This window comes from Chlorocebus sabaeus, chromosome 15 (assembly GCF_047675955.1).
Source record: "Chlorocebus sabaeus isolate Y175 chromosome 15, mChlSab1.0.hap1, whole genome shotgun sequence".
In the NCBI taxonomy this organism is placed as follows: Eukaryota; Metazoa; Chordata; class Mammalia; order Primates; family Cercopithecidae; genus Chlorocebus; species Chlorocebus sabaeus.
In genome coordinates, this window is record NC_132918.1 from 81,405,490 (window position 1) to 81,425,824 (window position 20,335).

The window sequence follows — 20,335 nt, forward strand, 5'->3', positions numbered from 1 at the left end:
TTCAAGCTCAGGTCGTCACTGGAGCCCAGATTAAGAACCTATACCTTGATGTATGTTTAGACTCATGCTTGCAATTACTTCCCATTTGAATAAATTTGGTCAAAATCAGCTGGCAAGAATAACATATGTGAATAGAACAGAATAGCGTGTGAATGCCAGAGACCTAAAGATTTTGTGTCTGTATAAAGGACTAAAAGCAAATTAACAGTTAAAATAGACAAAGAAGAAAAGGGATTTAAAATATATGCAGGTGCTAAAATAAATTGGGATGCATTCATAAAGGTAAATGGGTAAAAGGTATATTTTATATTTCAAAATATAAAAAGTGAAAAAATATTTTATAAAATTTTGAAAATATTAATGGAAAAGCAATGAACAGAAGAGTATTTCTAATCTAATTTGTATAAAAATTAAAAAGTAAATTTCATAAATATGACATATTATACATATATGCTGAATTTGCATAAGAAATTTATCCAAGGATGTACAAGAGAATTTACAGCAGTTACTACAGAAAAGAAGGAAGGGACAAATAATATTTTTAACGTATTTTTAATATGTTTGAATGTTTATTAGGAGTATGCAATATCTGAGACAAGGGGAGACAGAGTGACGTTTATAATTACTCAGGTTGCAGACAGAATTCAATCATGCTCTGGCTTAAGCCATTGCAACACAAAAAACTATGCATTAGGAACATCCCACAATTTGAGCACATTGAGTTTTTGCAGAAGCAGATTCTGAGCCACAAATTTAGGAGCAAGTGCTTTATTAAGAAAATGTCTTAAATCAGCAAGGCAGCAGGGCAGTCAGGATAGGTTAGGAGAAGAAGCCAAACAAAAAGGCGATTTCAGGCAGAATCCCACGCTCAGTCCCATCCTGCAGGGCACACCAAAGTATAAATACACCTCAGAATTTGCCTTGCATGGAGGCAAAAGAGCTTGGTATTTCCACTCCAGTCATCCATAGGCTATCCAAGTTGCCTATTGTTTGTGGAGAAGGGTATATAAAATTCCTAGAGATTTCTGGTTCTTGTACAGTAAGGTGACTCTAGTATCTAAGGGGAATCCTCTGAAGGCTGCAGGTACTAGCTGTTAGCAATGAAGTGCGCAAGAGCTGAGGATGCGTACAAAGAGAGGACAGGATTCTGATGGAACCTAGATGGGGCGCCAACCACACCCTCACATTCAGCAGGTTTTAGCTTTCATGCATTTGACAGATATTTATAGAGGGTCTAGAATTGTGCTGTCTAACATGGTAGCCACTAGCCATACACAACTACTGATCACTTGAAAAGTGGCTATTCCAGAAAGAGATGTTCTGTAAGCATTAAATAAATACTGATTATTAATACTTGGTAAGAAGAAAAAGTCAAGTCAAGTATCTCAGTAATAATCTTTTTTATTTTGAATACATGTTGAAATAATATTAGATTGTATACTAGATTAAATTAAAAATCATTGAAATTAAGTTTACCTGTTTCTTTTTACTTTTTTAATGTGGTTTCTAGAAGATTTAAAATTACATATGTGGCTCAGGTTAAATTTCTATTAAACTGCACTGATCTAGAATATGTCTGACACTGATAAGTGCTGGGGGATATTGCAGTGACCAAAGAGAGACATGAGCCCTGCTGTCATGATGTTTACAGTCAATGGTTGTAACAGACAATAATCAAATGAAGAAATACAGTGTTACCATTTATATTAAATACGCTGATGGAAATAACAAGGTAATTTATAATTAGTAATAAGACAATGAGACAGCATACAACCAGAGAGGGATTTACTTCAAAAAGACTCATCAGGAAACATGTTTCTGCACAAATGTCTTTTAAACCCAAAGAGAGACAGGAGTGAACCGTGCCTGTGGAGGTGGGGGAGAAGTGGTGAGAAAGATGAGTTGAAATGTTTTAAGAGTATTCCAAGTCAGAGAACATCAGATGTTAGGAAAAAGCATTTATGAATTGCTTAACTTTTTAGTTACACTATAAGTGGTCTAAGACCAATAAAGAAGTGAAAATAACATAAAATTCCTCTAGACTACAGACATCTAACCTGGCACACACAATTGACCTCTATGAAAAATGGTCATATTAGAAGGTTGACTGAGAAAGCAATTTTTTTCTTTTTCTGAATTAATGCTGACTCTCATCTTAGCCAGTAATGGCCAAATAACTTGGAAAATCAAAGTGTAGGTAATAGAGGCAGAACCCTTTGCTTATATTAAGATTTTTTTAAGTAAATTTATAGAAGGTACCTTAAACACATTCACAACAGCTTGTTTATTTTCTACTTGGTGATTTTGAAGTGATGTTAACTATTGTTGAATATATGTAAGAGTTTTAAAGCAGTTTTTAGAGGAAAAGATTGTTGAAGTGACATTTTCCAGCTTTCTTAACTGACAGGAAGTCAGAACGAAATGCTTTGAAATGTCTAGCTAATACCAAAAAGATTAAGACATAATTCCCTAGTATATAAAAATTTGCTCCAAGAAATATAATTTTTCCATTGTATATTCATTTTTGGTAGTATGTAGATATTCCTTGTAAAATTGTTAAAGTTAACTCTTCTTAGGGAAGTTTAGCTTCTTCATATTGTTTTACCCAACTAGCACTAACATGATCCCCAATTATATATTTTTTAATCTGACTTATTTCACATTTCAATTGAAATGTATGTAAGTATAAGGAAATGGTTGGTTCAAAGTTTCAATTTTGCCTATTGAAAGTTGCTATAACTTCTGAATTAATATTTTGTGGCAAATTTAGAATTGAAATTCTAAGGAGTGGGGAAATTCTTCAAGACGTACATTTTTCTGAATGAGAAGCAGTTAAGCAGAGTTACCTCCCATTAGAAAGTATATGGGGTCTGATATATTTAAAGGTGGTTTAAGGGATAACACAGTTTTTTAGATAGTTTATTTTATCCAAAAAACATTTATTGGATTGTGGTCTTTTGTTAGGTACTAAAACTATTAATATTTCCTTCCTATGATCCCTGAACCTCATAGGAAGCTCAGGGGAGGGTACAACATGTCCCAGTGGGGTAAGTATTCCAAGAGAAGTATCTAGAATGCTGAGGAAAAAAGGTTGAAACAGCGACTCTCCCTGCAAGAAGTAAATCAGAGATGAGAAGATGATATTTGACCTGGACCGTGAAGTAAGAGTAAGACTTGTATGAATACAAATGAAAGAAAAGCATTGCTAGCAAAGACAGTATGAGAAACGCTGTGGAAGTGTGAAACTGTCTGGGGGAGTCACTAAATTTTAAACACAGAATGTGGTAGGTAGTTCTGTGTGCCTAGAGCCTTAGAATATATACATAAAGTACCAGACGGCTTTGAACCAAAATGCTTTGAGGAAAAAATTAGAATTTATTTTTTATTTTTTTCTTTTTAAAACACATGTAGATTTCAGTGCACATTCTCTAATTCTGTTAGACAAGGAGCAAATAAGAAGCAGCAAAGCAAGACTTAAAAGCTTTTTTTAGCCTTTCTGATCACCTGCTTCATCCTCAGTAATTTACAAACTTTGTATTATATTTGTTCTCTTTGCTTTTCATTAGGATGATTATTGATTTATGAGCAGCTTTAATGTGGCTCTTTCAGGCATCCTGAATTACCCTGACAGCAGCTCTGTAAATAGATCAATTTCTGTCTTTAAAATTTGACGTCTTCTGTCCTAACAAACCATTACTTTGCCTCAACTCAGATAAAAGAATTCTTTATGTTTATCCTCTGAAGGACTGAGGTAATATTATTCTTGTTATGTTGAGTGGAAGTAATCCAGCATGTTGAACTTCATTAAAGGTCACTTGTTTACTGAGGAATGAAATTATTCTGTAGTCCTTAGACAACTGTGTTAACTATCCCCTTGAATTTAAGAGGAAAACAACAAGAGTCTTGGTCACTATCCTCACAAATCATCCACGACTTGAGCTTTCAGCAACCGAGGATAAGCCATTTTTTGCATATGTAAAAGGTGAGCACTCTTCTGGGGGAGGAGAGATTTCTAGATCCCCTTTGCATGTTCTTCTTGTCATGACTCCGAACTGTGAACTAACACATGTTTTTTAAGTCTTTGTTTTTTCTTTAAAAAAAAAAAAAAGTGTCTGACATAATGGAATGAGAAATGAACTTCCAGGTTAAAAAAGAAAAGAAAAGAAAAAAAGAAAAAGAAAGCACCTTGATTCTATTTCTTGCATATCTACTTAACTAGCTGTTACAGCATTAGGCTAAGAGTCAAAGTTCTGAAATTGTTCCCCTCTTTATGAAACAGGGAACAGCACACCCTACTTTCTGGCTTGTTGCCAGGGATGAGGTAATACGTGTAACAAATATTTTTAAATCATGCAACTCTTTATAAATGTAAGATTAAATGTATAAATGTAAGTTGTCATTTACCCTGCAGCTCCATGAGGGTGAGAAATGAAACATAATTTTGCTGATATCTCCATTCAAAAATTGTCAGCAATTAAAACTGTCTTTATGTTCAAAGGATGAGTATACTGTTTCTATGAATCAGGTTTGTGAACCCAGTAGAAGAACGGGCAGGGGAAAAACAAGGGACATTCTCCAAGGTCAAAGCATTCTCTCCCAGATTATTAGCTCTGTGGGAAGCGATGGTCAACCTCATTGGTTGTTAGATAAATGCAAATTAAAGCAATTTTCCTATGCTGTTTCAAAGGGTCATAAACTCCTTGAGTTTAGCCCACTTCTGTTTCTCTATTAGGAGTCAGGCTACACAGAGAAAGGTAAAAGCTCTGGCTTTTTTTCCCCATGGAGAGTTCTCTGAACAAACTTCTATATGGGAAATCCTTGGGTGGGCCTAGTAATGACTGTAATTGGGCTATCAAAAATCTCTAATTCTGAGGTTTATATTAGGAAACCCAAAAACGTGCCACGCTCTCAATTGGCCTTATCAGTTAGAAAAAAAAAAAAAAGATGTCATTTAGATTTCTACTGCTTGACTCCCTTCTTTTTCTTAATGGATGTCATTTATCTGGCTTCACTAACACCCTAAGATCTAAGCATTGGGCTGTGGATCTTAAAAGATAAACAATGAGTGTCATTTGGGAAGCAAAGGAACAGCAGACATTAAGCCTTTTTGTGGAATTGACCTTGTGAGTTTTTACCGTGATAGCTTGCAGGAGCTCACATTGCATCTGTACGGTTTTTAATCTCGTATAGTTCTAGATAGGCAGCTGAAAGTTACTTTGAGCAAATGCTGGCTTTGGACAGTCACTGCAGCTTATGGCTGCTTTGTCCCATGGAAGGTAGCCAAGGCAGGACACATGTATGATCTAATAGAACAAAACACCTTCTGGTTTCAAGCAAATGCCACACAAGTCTGCCGGCACAGGCTTTACCAAATGGCTTGTAGGTCAGGCAAGGATCTTAGGATGCAGCTTCTTGAGCTTGGACCAAAGAGTCACAGCTTCATCTGGAATTACAGGGGAGTTAGAGATAGAACTAGATTATTTTAGTAAGCCTGACAATATTGTCTGCTTTCAAATTGCTAGACATACTGGATTTAAGAATACAGAAGGCCAGGAGCAATGGTCCATGCCTGTAATCCCAGCACTCTGGGAGGCTGAGGCGGTTGGATCACCTGAGGTCAGCAGTTTGAGACCTGCCTGGCCAATATGGCGAAACCCCATCTCTACTAAAAATACAAAAAAAAATAGCCAGGTGTGGTGGCACATGCCTGTAGTCCCAGCTACTTGGGAAGCTGAGGCAGGAGAATCACTTGAACCCGGGAGTGAGCTCTGTTGCAGTGAGCCAAGATCACGCCACTGCACTCCAGCCTAGGTAACAGTGAGACTCCATCTCAAAAAAAAAAAAAAAAAAAAAAAGGACTACAGAAAGAGCTGTGTGTCTTGACCATGGGTTCAAAAAGTCTGCGTAGTATATGTATTCAAGGTGTACTATGGTATTTGGTATTTTGGATTTGGTATTTACCTGAATTCTAATGATGCCTTTAGATTTCAGATACCCACACTGAGTCTTCACCCTTAGAAAGATGTTAAGTTTTATTTTAAAAAATTAATAAAAACAAATGAGTCTTTATTAAAAAGGTAATATATGCTACCTTCTCGGGATAAGAGAAAGAATCATTTTAAGGAAATTCTCACAGCCAAAAAGATTCTGGATAATTTCAAAAACCTATGCCTGCAACTTTAAGATCAGTCATAGTATTAAGTAGTAACAAATGCTTTGAAAAGTCATGCTTTAGTTTGTGTCAGAATAAGGAAAGATGGATTGTTTAAACTGAAGAAGAAAAAGCTATTCTTAAAAGAAACGTTAAAATTTTGCAATCTAGACAGATATTAAGGGGAAAATTAGATCTTAAAGGCCACGATAGATTGAAATAAAATGGAAAGGCGATCAGCCCGGCTTTAACTCCTCTTCAAGAGGCATCAGAAGAAGAGGGTTCTCTTAGCTCTTGAGAGGTTTGAAACAGTCGACGGAGCTCAAGAGAATTTCAGAGGAAGGAAGATAAATTATTGGAGCATATCGAAGCTTTTCCACCACCAAGTATCAGGATCCAAGGTCCTAAGAAGAGGTGGCTTCAAAAAATTGCTGATGGAAGAATCATAGCAACGGCAACTAGGAACCTCTGCTTAAAGACTAGCGCAGCCGTACCAAGCAATTACAGAAAATCTGGGCGGTCAAGAGGACAAGATCTGGAAGACTAGCACAAAACAAAAACACATTTAAAAAGTAAGTTTGAAAGTGACATGGCCATTGGAAGTGGAGATAAAATATTGCCTGTACTCTTAGGTGTCATGATACCCGCAAATGCCTCCCCAAACCAGACAAAAGCAATCTATGGGTCTCCATTGACATTTTTGCAACCCTGGGATTAAGTCAGAAATACAGTATTCTAGATCCTGTCAAGTTTTGCTGTTATTTTAACTAAAACATATTTTCAGACTCACAGAAGAAGAATATCTATTTTCTCATTATGAAAATCATGTTGGCTGAGTGTGGTAGCTCACACCCATAATCCCAACACTTTGGGAGGCTGAGGCACGAGAATAGCTTGAGCCCAGGAGTTTAAGACCAGCCTGAGCAACAGAGTGAGACCCCCATCTTAAATTAGTCAGGTATGGTGGTACACACCTGTGGTCCCAGCCGCTCAGAATGCTGGGCGGGAGGATTGCTTGAGCCCAAGAAGTTGAAGCTGCAGTGAGCTGGGATGGTGCCATTGCACTCTAAACTGGGCAGCAGAGCAAGAAACTGTCTCAAAATTATTATTACTAATAATAATGCCAAACTTTATATAGTAAACATTCACTTGCCCTTAAAAGGTAATAAATAATGAGTTCTATAACCAAGAAACTGTGATTGTAAAACCAATAAATACCCCGCCTTTATGGGGAATCAGAGGATTCAGAGAAACTGAATAGATCCGTTGAGAAAAATAAACCTGATTTGGGCTTTATTGAAACACCAAATAAAATAAGCATGTCTATGTAACAAAAGCACTCTCAGCAAATGTTTTCCCAAAGTGAAACATTCCAAACAGGAAATTTACCAGTTTCTAAAAGTTGAAATGTTTAACATCAGCCATCTTTTAGAGAAAGCAAAACTTACATGAATAGTTCAGGAAAAGCTGGTGGGTCTCCTGACTACCACTTTCACTCCCCATTTGCATTTCTCTTAAAAGTGTCCTAGGTAATTATCTATGACCAAACCTACAAGTCATTCATTTATTCTTTTATTCATGAATCTATCACAGGTCTCATGAAAAAGGCCCACTTATATAGTCTACCAGTGGAGGGAGGCAAATAGCTAGTGATTATGGTATAACCTCTGGTGGGTCCATAAATGGACTAGACCTGAGGTTCCTACAAACTTAATAGTGGAGCTGCAGCCAGTTACAACTGCAGTCAAACACTGGGGTGTACCTTTTAAGCAATCCTCATGTGTTGAGCATCAGTTACTATTAATATGTTGTTCCCTGGGAGATCTATAAATGGCACCCTACACACATGAGAGTGGCAGTTGGTACTAGTGAAGAGTAAGTATCTTTTGATTTTCCCTTTTATGTTTCAGCTGTTGCAAAAATAACAATCATCAGTTAGGAGCAAACCACGGTTGACATGTGGGAAATCGAAAGGGAACCTGCCAAGATAATCTTTGTTCTCTTGTTTAGTCCACAACTACTGGGCAATATATTTCAAAAGAGGATGCATGAGATACTGTGCAGACAGGAGAGGCCCTCTGAGCCTGCCTGAAGCCAATCCATCAGGCCTGCCACTGGACTTTGCCTCATGTGCCATCTCCAAGTCAGCTCTAATACACTTTCTTACCAGTAACATCAGTCCTGAAATTCTTAACCTGACCTTCCCACAAAGGCACCTGTTTAGACCCTTCTGGTTTCTCTTTCTGAGGACTTGCCTCAGCCTTTACCCCTGACACCCTGCACTGCTCATCTGGTCTTCTTTGGATGCCCCTCCCTGGCCACAGCTCTATCCTGGGCCAATCCTCTGTGGGGGCTCTCAGATTTCTGGAACCCTCACTTTTAGCATAGCCCCCTGCAGAAATGATTGAACAGTGGGTCAGAAGCATAGCTTAGTAGATAGAATAGATTTCCTAATCCTATGGAGGAAAAACATGCGAAATAAGTAACTTATAGAAGACAAATTTACTTTTTACCAGACAACAAATATTACCTGCAGCACCCCAAAATTGTGAACTCATTTGCAAAACCAAAATCGTTGACAAGCACCAGCATGGATTGTAGCTCTGATGTTTTTCCACAGATATATTTGGACTATTATGTTATGTTCACTTTATAAAAAGATTCTGCCAAATTACAGTATAGACAAGATATTAATGTCTAACATTAGAAGATATAGCCAAGGGAATAAATGGTAATAAAATTTGATAGCATGTTTATTACTGATGCAAAGAAACGCTTGTGTTTATTCCAGAAATCTCTCCACATGGTTGTGATACAACTGCTTTATGGGGCCGTATTCAATGATGAATGTAATATATACTGGAGGCAGCCTGCCTGCCATAGAGACAATATCAGCTTTACAGTTAAATGAACCCATGTTTGATTTCATCTTAGCCACCTCAGAGCTTCGTGACTTTGAGCAAGCTCCTTAGCCTTGCTGGTATTTAGCTGAGTCATACATCAATGCTTTTGCCATCTTCATAAAATCCTTGTATTAAAGTTACTCCTTTAAAACACTGAACTCTGATTTTTTTTCTCTCTCTTCACAGTCACATTTGTAATTATAGCTTTTTTAGTGTTTATTTTTTGTACTATGTTATAAATTCTGTAATAGCAAGAACTATGTATGTGTATATCACCAAGGTATATCCAACACCTAGAATGTGTAGAACCCCTAACATATCATTTAAATATCCAAGCATGAAAAAGATTGTAATTTGGTAATTTAACACAAGTAGAAAGATAATTCCCTCAAACAAATCCTGGGGATACTTTGTCTCTAGGATGGATACATACATGGGATTTAATATTGTTGACCGATTTGGGGAAGTTCATTGGCAGGGTCAGATTAATGTGATACTCAATGAAAACCTCTCAGAATACACCATAGATAGAAATTTATGCCTAAACTCCAGGATGGCCCAGATGTGACTCATCAGTGGGCTTTACTTTAATATTTCCTCTTTGGCTAAATTGCAGCCCCTATCCTAATCTCTGGTCATGATTTGCAGGCACATAAGCCTTTTAGATCTAAGTGCTGAAGGACTGCATTAATGAGACTACATGCTTCTTGGGTTTTTTATTATTTATCAATTTATGGTGTGAGAAAATCTCTCAAAGATAGAAGATAGAAACCTACATAATTGAGTAGTTGGGCCTTGAATCATGGGTTTAAATCCTAGCACGTCTATTTGCTAGCACATGAACAGTCATCTTCTCTAAACTATAGTTTTCACGTCTGTAAAATGAGGATAAAATCAATACAACTTCATAGCAATGTCATGAGAAATAAATAAAACAATGCCTATAAAGTCCTTAAGCTGATACCTGGCACCTGCAATAAATATTAACTATTTTTTATTACTGATTCTTTTTTCCCTATACTGAAGGTAACCTTCTTTAAAATATTTTAAAATTAATACTCAGTCATCAAACAATTGTTGAGTCCTATATGCTACTATACAAGCAAAGTCCAGGATGTGGAAAATATTAAAACACTTTTTAAAATATTAAAATTCCTATTATGTGAATTAATAAAATTAGCAATGAAGTATAACAGGTGAAATTCCATTCAAAGGCTATATCACCTAAAAGCTATTCCAAAATAGAAAATATTCTAAAATCCAAATTTTTAAATAAGACTTTAATATAGCTTCAGGTTATTTTATCTCAACTTTCTAAACCGAAGCCACTTTGAAAATGTGAGAAGTGTTTACATTTTGCTACTATGCTTAAATTTTGAAATCTATAAAAAGAACTCTTTTTTGATATATTCTTACCAAGCAGATTTTTCTCTACTGTACTTAGGTGTCTTTTGTTTTGTTTTGTTTTGGCATTTTGGACGTACTTCCTAAGTTGTCCAGTTGCTATTTAGGCTTTCATATTTTTTATTATACAGAAAGCAAAACAGACAAAACACAGAAAAATAAAATAAATAACTTTAGAATATCCATTTGCCTACTTTTTTTCTGGTTTCAGTAGCAAAGTATTCTGGGTAAATAGAAATCACTAGTGCCAACATACTCAATTTTCTACCCTTGACGAACATACATAGAATCTCTACTATGTACCAGGCGCTGTGCCAGTACTTAACAAGGACAAATGACTCCTTTCTCAATGAAGGCAGTGGAGAGATCAGCTAAAAGAACAGGTTCTATAATGAGACTGACCGGGTACAGACACTCAGTAACTGTGACTTGTGAAGCTTCTTCACGGAGACTGTCCATGGACTTAGGGATCAGGCAGAACTGAGTGAAAATTCCAGAGTTTCCATTTATTGGAAAGATCTGAAATACATATGCAGCATTTCTGAGCCTCTGTTTTCTCACTTTTAAAATAAGGGCCAAAACAATCTCATTTTGAAAACCGAGAAGCTGAAATACAATGCACATCTGCAATGTGTTAGCTCAGTGCCTAGGTCATGTAATGCTATGCTAGTTCCCTTCCGTATCTGTGCCTTTTCTTCCAGACATACTTTTGGAAAAAAATAAATAAATAATTGGGGAAAAAGTAAATTTCAGTAAGAAATTAGGGGTTATGGCTGGCACATACTATTAGTTTGAAAGGACAGAATGTATTGCTGTGACTAAAAGTCACAAACATAGGCTGAGAACTCACGATCAAAATCTCTGATAGTAGTTGTTGGTGAGAAATTTAGGATTTTATCAGCACCATAGACTTAATGACTCAAGAAAGCAAAAAGATGATTAGTTATATCCCATCCTGCAAAATGCCATGTAGTGCTTGTTACAGCAAGAATTGAATGTTGGTTTCAAACAGATCGAATTGTTCACCATCTGTTCATAGAAAGATAAAGCCCCTCTTCCTGTAAAATAGATCAACAAGGATTTGAAGAAAAAATAATTGTCTCAAATTTCAGCATCAAGTGACTGTGATTATGTAACCAAAAATTGCACACAGAGAACAAATAAAAGATCAGCCAGTAAAATAGAACAATATAAATTTTGAAATCCCTTTCTGCATATCTTGGAAACATTTCACTTGTGTTTTATGGAAGACTGTAAAGTAACAGTGAAAAACATATTTAACAGAGTGCCAGATAGTTCATGTTTTACTATTTTAAGACTTCAATCTTCAAAATGCTATTTTTATCCTGTTTATCCAAACTTTAAAATCTTTTCAGGCCTTAATTGCTTTTATACTATGCATAGAGAATTAAATTTCTGTATAATATTTTATATACTTATATTTTAAATATAAGTAATCAATTTATATTTAAAAACAGTAAACAATTAGAAAGCAAAAGACAAAACCCAGAGAATCTGAAAGAAAATCTACAGTCTATTAGAATTAAGAGTAAATTTGGCAAAAATACTTTGATACAAGATAAATGTACCAAATCAATTTTATTTCTAAGGAAAAAAGTAGAAAATTAAATTTCATAAATTATATAATCAAATATAATTCATCAAAACATAAGTACCGAGAAATCTGTCCAACAGATGTGTTACATCATTACACTGAAAACTACAAGGCATTTCTTAGGGGAATTAAAGAACACCTAAATAAATAGAAGGATATATAAATTAATGGTTATGAAGACTCATGTTGGAATGAAGTAAATTATCCTCAAATTAATCTAGAGATTCTAAGAAGTTCCAATCAAAATCCTCAGCTGGTTATTTTTAGTTGACAAACTGATTCTAACATTTATATAAAAATGCAAAGAGCCAAAAGTATCAAGGACAATCTTGAAGATAAATTTCTAAGTGTAATTTAAAGGACTTATACTACCACATGTCAGGAATTACAATAAAGCTACAGTAATTAAGTAATTAAGATAGGGTGGTATCAGTGCAAAGATAGACAAAAAGACTAGGGAAACAGAATATTCTAGAAGCAGACAAATACATAAATGTTGGTTTTAAATCAAATAATGTATTACAGAGCAATGAGGGAGGGATGGTTTTTTCAAAAAATATATGCTGAGTCAATTGTATCTCCATATGGAAAAATTCATTTTGATGCCTAACTTACAATATGCACAAAATAAATACCGTAAAGATCATTGATGTAAATGTGAAAGGAAAAATAATAATGGTTTTGAAAGAAAATTATGAGACTGTATTCATGACTTTGGGATAGACTGTTTTCTTGAACAGGAAACAAAAAGCATCTACCAAAAAGAAAAAAATTATAAATTAGATTATGTTAAAATTAAGAAATTTTGTCTATTAAACGATTTCATTCAAAGATTGGAAAGGTAACACAAAGAAAGGGAGAAGATATTTGAAACATCCATCCAAAAAAGAAAATATATATATATATGTACTACAAATCAGTATATATATATATATATATATATATATATATATATATATGCTACCAATCAGTAAAAATTTATGTTCCAAAATAAATAAAATATTTGAACTGACATTTTGCAAAAAATAATATCCAAAATACAAACAAGTATACGAAATTATGTCCAATCTTATTAACCAGAAGAAAATGCAAATTAAAAACAATTTGAGATCACTATGTAACTACTAGATTTACATCTAAAATTTCAAGTTTGACAATAGTATGGTGCACCTTACGGTTAGGATTGTAAATTGGTATAATCACATTGGAAAATTATTTGTTGGTATTTGCTAAGTACTCAAGATATGCCTACCCTAAGACCCTTAATTCAATTCCTGCTTTATAACCAACATTATTCACCAAAAACCTGTGCCAGGATGTTATTCAGAACAGCTTCAAAAATCTTAAAAACTCTTCACCGAAATCCTGTGCCAGTATGTTATTTAAAACAGCTGCAAACATCTTAAAAATGACCCCAAACAGTAGAATGTTAAGTCAATTATGACATACCCCTACAAACAAATACTATATGACAATGAGAGTAAAACACAATACTGCTACACACAACATGGATGAATCTCATAAACATAATTGTGAATGAAAGACGCAAGACTGTATGATTCCATTTACGAAAAGTTCACAACGGGCAAAATGAATATATGATGTTAAAGTATGGGCAGAAGTTACCTTTGGGTCAGAAGATGTTGACAGACAGGTAGCTTCTGAAATGCTTTCATGTCTGAGTGGTGGCTAGACCAATATGTTCTCTTCATGAAATACATTGTTCTATGCACCTATGGTTCACATACTGTTTAATTACTTTTTTATAAAAATTCAATATAAAAATTGACTTTATAAAGTGCCATTTTTCCAAAAGATATATAGTAGTCCCAGATTCTTAAAATGTTAAAAATATCATTTTATAAGCTGCTTGCCCATCTGATAATGCATGAAAATGGAGGCATACCTCCTTTTGAGTTTTTATTTTTGTGAGTACTAAACTAAAATAGTTTGGATTTGTGCTACTCCAAATAATGAGGTTGAAGCGTTTTCATGTTAATTTGTCATTTATATATTTTTTTCAAATTGCTCATGCCTTTCATTCAATGTTTTCTCTATGATGTATATAGTTATTGTTATTATTATTACTATTATTATTTTGTGAAGCTTCTTCATGCAGTGATAGAATGAATAGGTTGCAGTATGTGTACAGTTATGAGCTCTGTCTGACCCTTGGGAAATTTACTTACTGTTTAAGTCTCACCTTTCTCATCAGGAAAACTGGATAACAATAATATCAATAATTCTGAAAAGGTTTCCTTTTAAAAATTACATGAGTACCTAGATGACATGTACACTGCAAAATATTTTTCCACTTTCACCAGTTCCCCACACCTATTACATGTAAGAACCCATGCTAGGCACTGGATGGTGATAGAAAGACAATTTCTCTCATTAAGCCAGTGCCCTGGTCAGTTGTCAGTCAAAGCATTATAAATCTGTTCCTTTCGTTTTCATCTGTCACTTGATTCTGCTGACTTCACTTCCTCAATATCCCTGAAGATGATTCTCTTTCTGTCCCCATAATCACTGCCTGCATTCAGACCTACATCTTTCCTGCCTCGATGTTGTAATGGCTTCCCAATGAGTCCCTCTGCTACCCTCTCATTAGTCCTCGATCTGTTAAACTCCCTGCTGCCAGATTGAACATTCTAAATGCAGCTCCCATCATACCAAGCTTCATATTTCACTTGACATGGATTCCGTTTCTTTATCAGATCACACACACAAAAATTATCGGATCCCTACTTTTCCACTGTGGCACCATCTCTAACAGTCCCCAGCTGGCCTCTTAGGTTTCAAAGGTTCCAAAATACACGCAGTTTTCTGAATAATCCATGATGCTTATGTCACACAACCTTGCATATGATGCTCCTTCTTTCAAGAATACCTCTTTGGCTCTATTCCTTTCCTTCAAACTCATCTCAGACACCATTTTACCCTGAAGACCTTTTTCCTAACATTTGGGGTTCTAGCTCAGCTGATCTTCCCCTAAACTCCCATAATCTCACCCCATCAAAATACCTGCAAAATTGCACTTAGCTATTTTATTGATTTATATGCCCAACTCACCACTGTTGGAACTGCTAAGGAGCAAAGACTATGTCTTTTGTATCATTGTCCCTTCATCCTGAACAGTTCCACATGAACGAGCGAATGAATGAGTGAACAAATGAAAGGGCATAATATTGAACTGCCTCTCAGGGGCTGCCTCCCAACAATATTTTCATGAAGATTTTTAAGAGGAATTCAATAAAATCAAGTTAAGCTTTCTTCATTCTCTTCTGGAAAGAAGAGAAATTAAAGTAAACTCTGCCCTCTATAGCAATGTAGAAACATAGATAGATAGATAGATAGATAGATAGATAGATAGATAGATAGATAGATAGATAGATAGAATACATACATACATACATACATGATTGATAGATAGATAGATAGATAGATAGATAGATAGATAGATAGATAGATAGAATAATAGATAGATAGATTTCATACACTAGGAAAAGACTGTTGCTTTAATTCGCATGCCCATTTATGACAGAGATTCAGATGACCTAAGCTTAGGGGAACTTGAAGAATATATTATCATTGGGAGTCAGGTTATTATTCTCACAAGAATGATTCATCCCTTCAACTTGCAAACTGCTCTTAAATCAACTCGCAAACTGCTCTCTCAGCTATGGGGCTGAGAGAAAACTATATTCCCTTTTAAGTGGAGGTGGAAAGCACATTATAAATGGTCCCATTGCTTCTTGGAGGAGGATGGAATTCATCACTTCGTTGGCTGCCTAAAGGCCGTATTTTAGAGCTTATGAGATTAGCTCATATACTATCAAATCACCAATAGACTGATAAGATTAAGTCAATGCAAAGAGAAATTATTTCAACTTCTCCTCTCTTGGTATTCATGAAGGAGGAAATTTGGAGGCCAGATCCTGAGAAAAGTGACTAGCATCTACTGTCATTCAATCTGCAAGTATGGATCTGGTGCTTCTTCAAGGATCAGAAGAGTTATATGTGTATGGTATATATATGAAGTAGGAGTTTTAAAGTACTTACTCATCAGCTACTTCTTTGTGAACATTTTATCTGTCAACAACCAAGTCATACTTATTTGAGTCTCCCCTTCAGTATCTGCCACATCACTTTCACCTATTTTGGTTCTCAGCAGATGAGGATTTCAATAGATTCTTAAAAACTCTTGTGAACCAGAAATCCTGAAAGTATCTGGGTTTTTTTTTTTTAACATAAAAGCTTCTAAGGAATAGAAATTCCTGTCGTAAGTTTTATCTACATTCTTCAGGCGTTCATTTGCAACAGACTCTTGCTTCTAATTTGCTGCATGATGGATAGTGACAGTTGCATATAAAGCAGCTCAGAGACCATGAGAGAAGAGGGAGCATCCATTACCTCCAGTTTGTGCACATTACTGTCATTGCCCTTCTGTGTTTGAACATGAGCTGCAATCATAGCTTGTCAAAAAGTATGAAATATCCCCTAATTCCTTTAGTACCACTGGTTTCTTGTGACTCACTTTGTCATTTTGCTAAGTTGGTGACATCTGTGTCTGTGCTGCCATAAAATATGTAGTGGTAATATTGCTGTTTTTTGGACTGAGTATATTTGTGTAATGATTTGCAAATGTTTTGTGTGTAAGTGTTTACATTTGTATGCATTCAGTCAATACATGAGATCAGCTGTAAGGACAGAGAACCCCAGAATTTGAAAATAAGTACCAAACTAAAATGTCAATATGCAGTGGGTCAAAGCAGAAATATGCAAAGTTACTCACAAGAATGTAATTATTCCTAGGCCAGCAAGATTTGACAACATCCTGAGTAACAGTGGAAAGATATCTAAATGTGAATGATCAAAGAAAAGCAATTGGCTAGATTAAGAAGCACTGGAAAAAACAGGACACGTAAGGAAACAAATATTGTCAGTGTCTATTTGGCCCTCTCCAAGGCAGGTGGGTGTCCTGAAGAAATGATGATAAAATCAAGTCTTGGCACAAAACACCACAACCAGAGAGACTGTAACTTTTGCTCACCATCATAGTAACCAATCTTCCCATTTAAAAAATGTTTTTCCAGGTACCTCAATATGAGGAAAAAAAGATACTCCGAATTGAGGAGCTTTTATATGAGCATTTCCAACACTGCACATGGATCACACACATTCACACGCGCACACACACACACACACACAAAGATGGCATGCTAATTTGCCCTGTGAATGCATGCGAGGTTTTTTTTTTATGTGTATTTGGTTACTTCTCCAAAATTCAGATCAGTTCTGAAGCGCTGAAAAGTCTGAACACCTACCTAGAAATGTACCAAAAAGCCACAGGGGTAACAGAACTGAGAATGTTGTCAAAAGAATGATTTGGAGCAATGGCTTATGGATTTTAGCATGGGTAGATAAGAGTAGAGGTAGCAGAAGATGCAAAATTGAGAGCAGTTAAAGGGGTCAGAAAGTTAGATGAGTTCAAAGGATAGGGAAGTTGGGAGAAACTCAGTGAGCATGTTGAAATAACAGGAAACTGGGATCAGAAACTAGAAAACCCAAACTTATACTTTAGAAGAAGTGGAGAAAATCCCAGGTCCAAGATATGGCTGTGGTAGATCATTAAACATGAGCTCAAGATGTTGTTTTCACCCATCCATTCCAACGTTTCACATCTAGAATGATGACAGGAAGAGAGTTAGACAGAAAGAATACAGATTAGGTGCCCAGTCCTTCAAAAACTGAAGACCATATATTTTACTTATATAACTACTTTTATGTCTCCATATTTTTTTCATACTCTTCCCATCTGATGGTATTCTATCCCTGCCCCATGTTACCCTACCCTGTTTGCATGGAGACATATGTTTCCCTTAGAATGAGTTCTACTATATAAGTTCATCTTTGTATGCAATCCATACAATTCAATGGCTAACTCTGTACATATTTATTGAATAAATAAAGGAAACATCAGAATCACCAGGGAAGTTCTGAAATGTAAATCAAATGATATATTGAAATTTTTCCTGGTGGTATTAAAAGAACTAGGAGAGAGATGCAATAAATAGATCAAAAAAGAAAGCTAATTTTTAAAAACTGAAGGAACTTTTTCAGAATAGAGGGCATTGATGATCTGGATGAGCACAGTATTGGTGTTGTCAGGACAGCAGTGTAAACCCTCTGGACTAGAAAGTGAGTGGAAGGGGAACTAGGGAGAAGAGCACTGACAGCAGCTCACTCTCCAGGGTGCTTAACTCAGAAAGAGATAGGGTAGTAGTTGGAGAACTTTTCCCCAGAATTTGAAGTTTTTGATGCTAATAAATGGCATTTTAAAATTTCGCTTTCTGATTGTTGCCAGAATTAAGAAATACAGTTAATTTTTCTTTATTGATCTTATTGATCCTGCAACCTTACTATACACACTGACTTATTTTAGTAGCTTTTTAGTAGATCCTGTAGAACTTTGTACATAGGTAATCATGTCTCCAAATAAAAATAATTTTACTGCTTCCTTTCCTGTAGTTTTTCATTACCTCACTGCACAAGCTAGAACCTCCAGCAAAATGCTGAAGAAAAGTAGTGAAAGGAGACATTTTTACTTTGTTCTTTATCCTAGAAAGAAAGCATTTAGTCTTCTATCACGAAAAAGATGTTAGCAACTATCGCATTGAGGATTAAGTAAAACAAAAGATGTTAGCGATAGGCTTTTTGCAGATGCCCTTTATCAAGTGAAGGACGTTTCCTTCTCTTGGTTTAATGAGAGTTTTTATCTGGAATATATTATAGATTTTGCTAAATCCTTTTCCTCTCTCTATTAAGATGACCATGTGTTTGTTAGTTTCTTGATATAGTGAATATTTATTGGTTTATTAATGCTCAACTAATCTTGTATTCCTGTGTTAAATCCCATTTGGCCACTATATAGTTTACTCTTTACAAACTGATTTACTAAAATTTTGCTAAGAATTTGTACATCTGAGTTCATGAGGAATACTAGTACTTAGAGTTCTTTCCTTGTGATTCATTTCCCCCTTTTGTAATCAGGAAAATACTGACCTCATAGAACAAGTGGCAGAGTACTCTATTATCTTCAATTTTACAGAAAAAGCTGTATAGAATTGGCATTATTTCCTCCTTAAATGTTTGGTAGAATTCACCAGTGAACCCATCTGGGTCTACAGTTCTCAATTTCTTTAGTATATATAGAGGTGCTATGGTTCCTTTTGAGTGAATTTTGGCAGATTGTATCTTCAAGGAATCTGTTCATTTCAGTTGTCATTAAATTTCAACGAATTTACTGGCATAAAGTTGTTAATATTCCTTTCAGTATATATATAATCTGTGATAATGCTGTGATAATGCCTCCTCTTTCATTCCTGATGTTGATAATTTGTGTATTGTCTTTCCCCGCCCCTCCCCCCACACTGCCCCTGGTTAATCTGGGTACGGGTTTATCAGTTTTAATGAACTCAAGGAACTAGATTTTTACTTCATTGATTTTTTTCTCTATTGTTTTTGTTTTTATTTCATTACTTTCCATGCTTATTTTCATTATTTTCTTCATTCTGCTTGCTTTAGTTCTAATCTGCTCTTCTTTTTCTGATTCCTTAAGGTAGGAACTGAGGTCACCGAGTTGAGATCTCTTTTCTTTTCTAATATAAACATTCACTGCTATAAATTTTCTTTTGAGCACTGCTTTAGTTGCATGCTGCACATTTTGAAATGTTATGTCTTCATTTTCAGGGTATATAAAATGCTTTTTAATTTTCCTTTTGATTTTCTTAAACCCATAGTTAATTTAGAAATATGTTATTTCATTTCCAAGTATTTAGGAATTTCCCAGACAGCCCACTGTTATTTATTTCTAATTCATTCTATTGTGGTTTTGGATGCTTTTAATTTTTTTTAATTCATTGAGTGTTGTTCCATGGCTCAAAATTTGGCTATGTGCCCTTGAAGACTTTGTGTTCTGTTTTTGGTAGACTGTTGTATTAATGTAGATGAGGTCTGGTTGGTTGACCATGTTCTTCAATCCTTTAGCAATCATGTGATTTTCTGTCTACTTTTTCCAAAAAATTTGAAAAAGGGAGTTAAAAAATCTTTAATAATATCTGCAAATCTGTAAGTTTCTCCTTTCGGTTCTACTATTTTTTGCTTAATACATCTGAAGTTTTTTCTTAGGTACAGAAAAGTTTAAAATTATTATATTCTCTTCATTAACTGATCTTTTATCATTATGAAATGAGCCTTTTT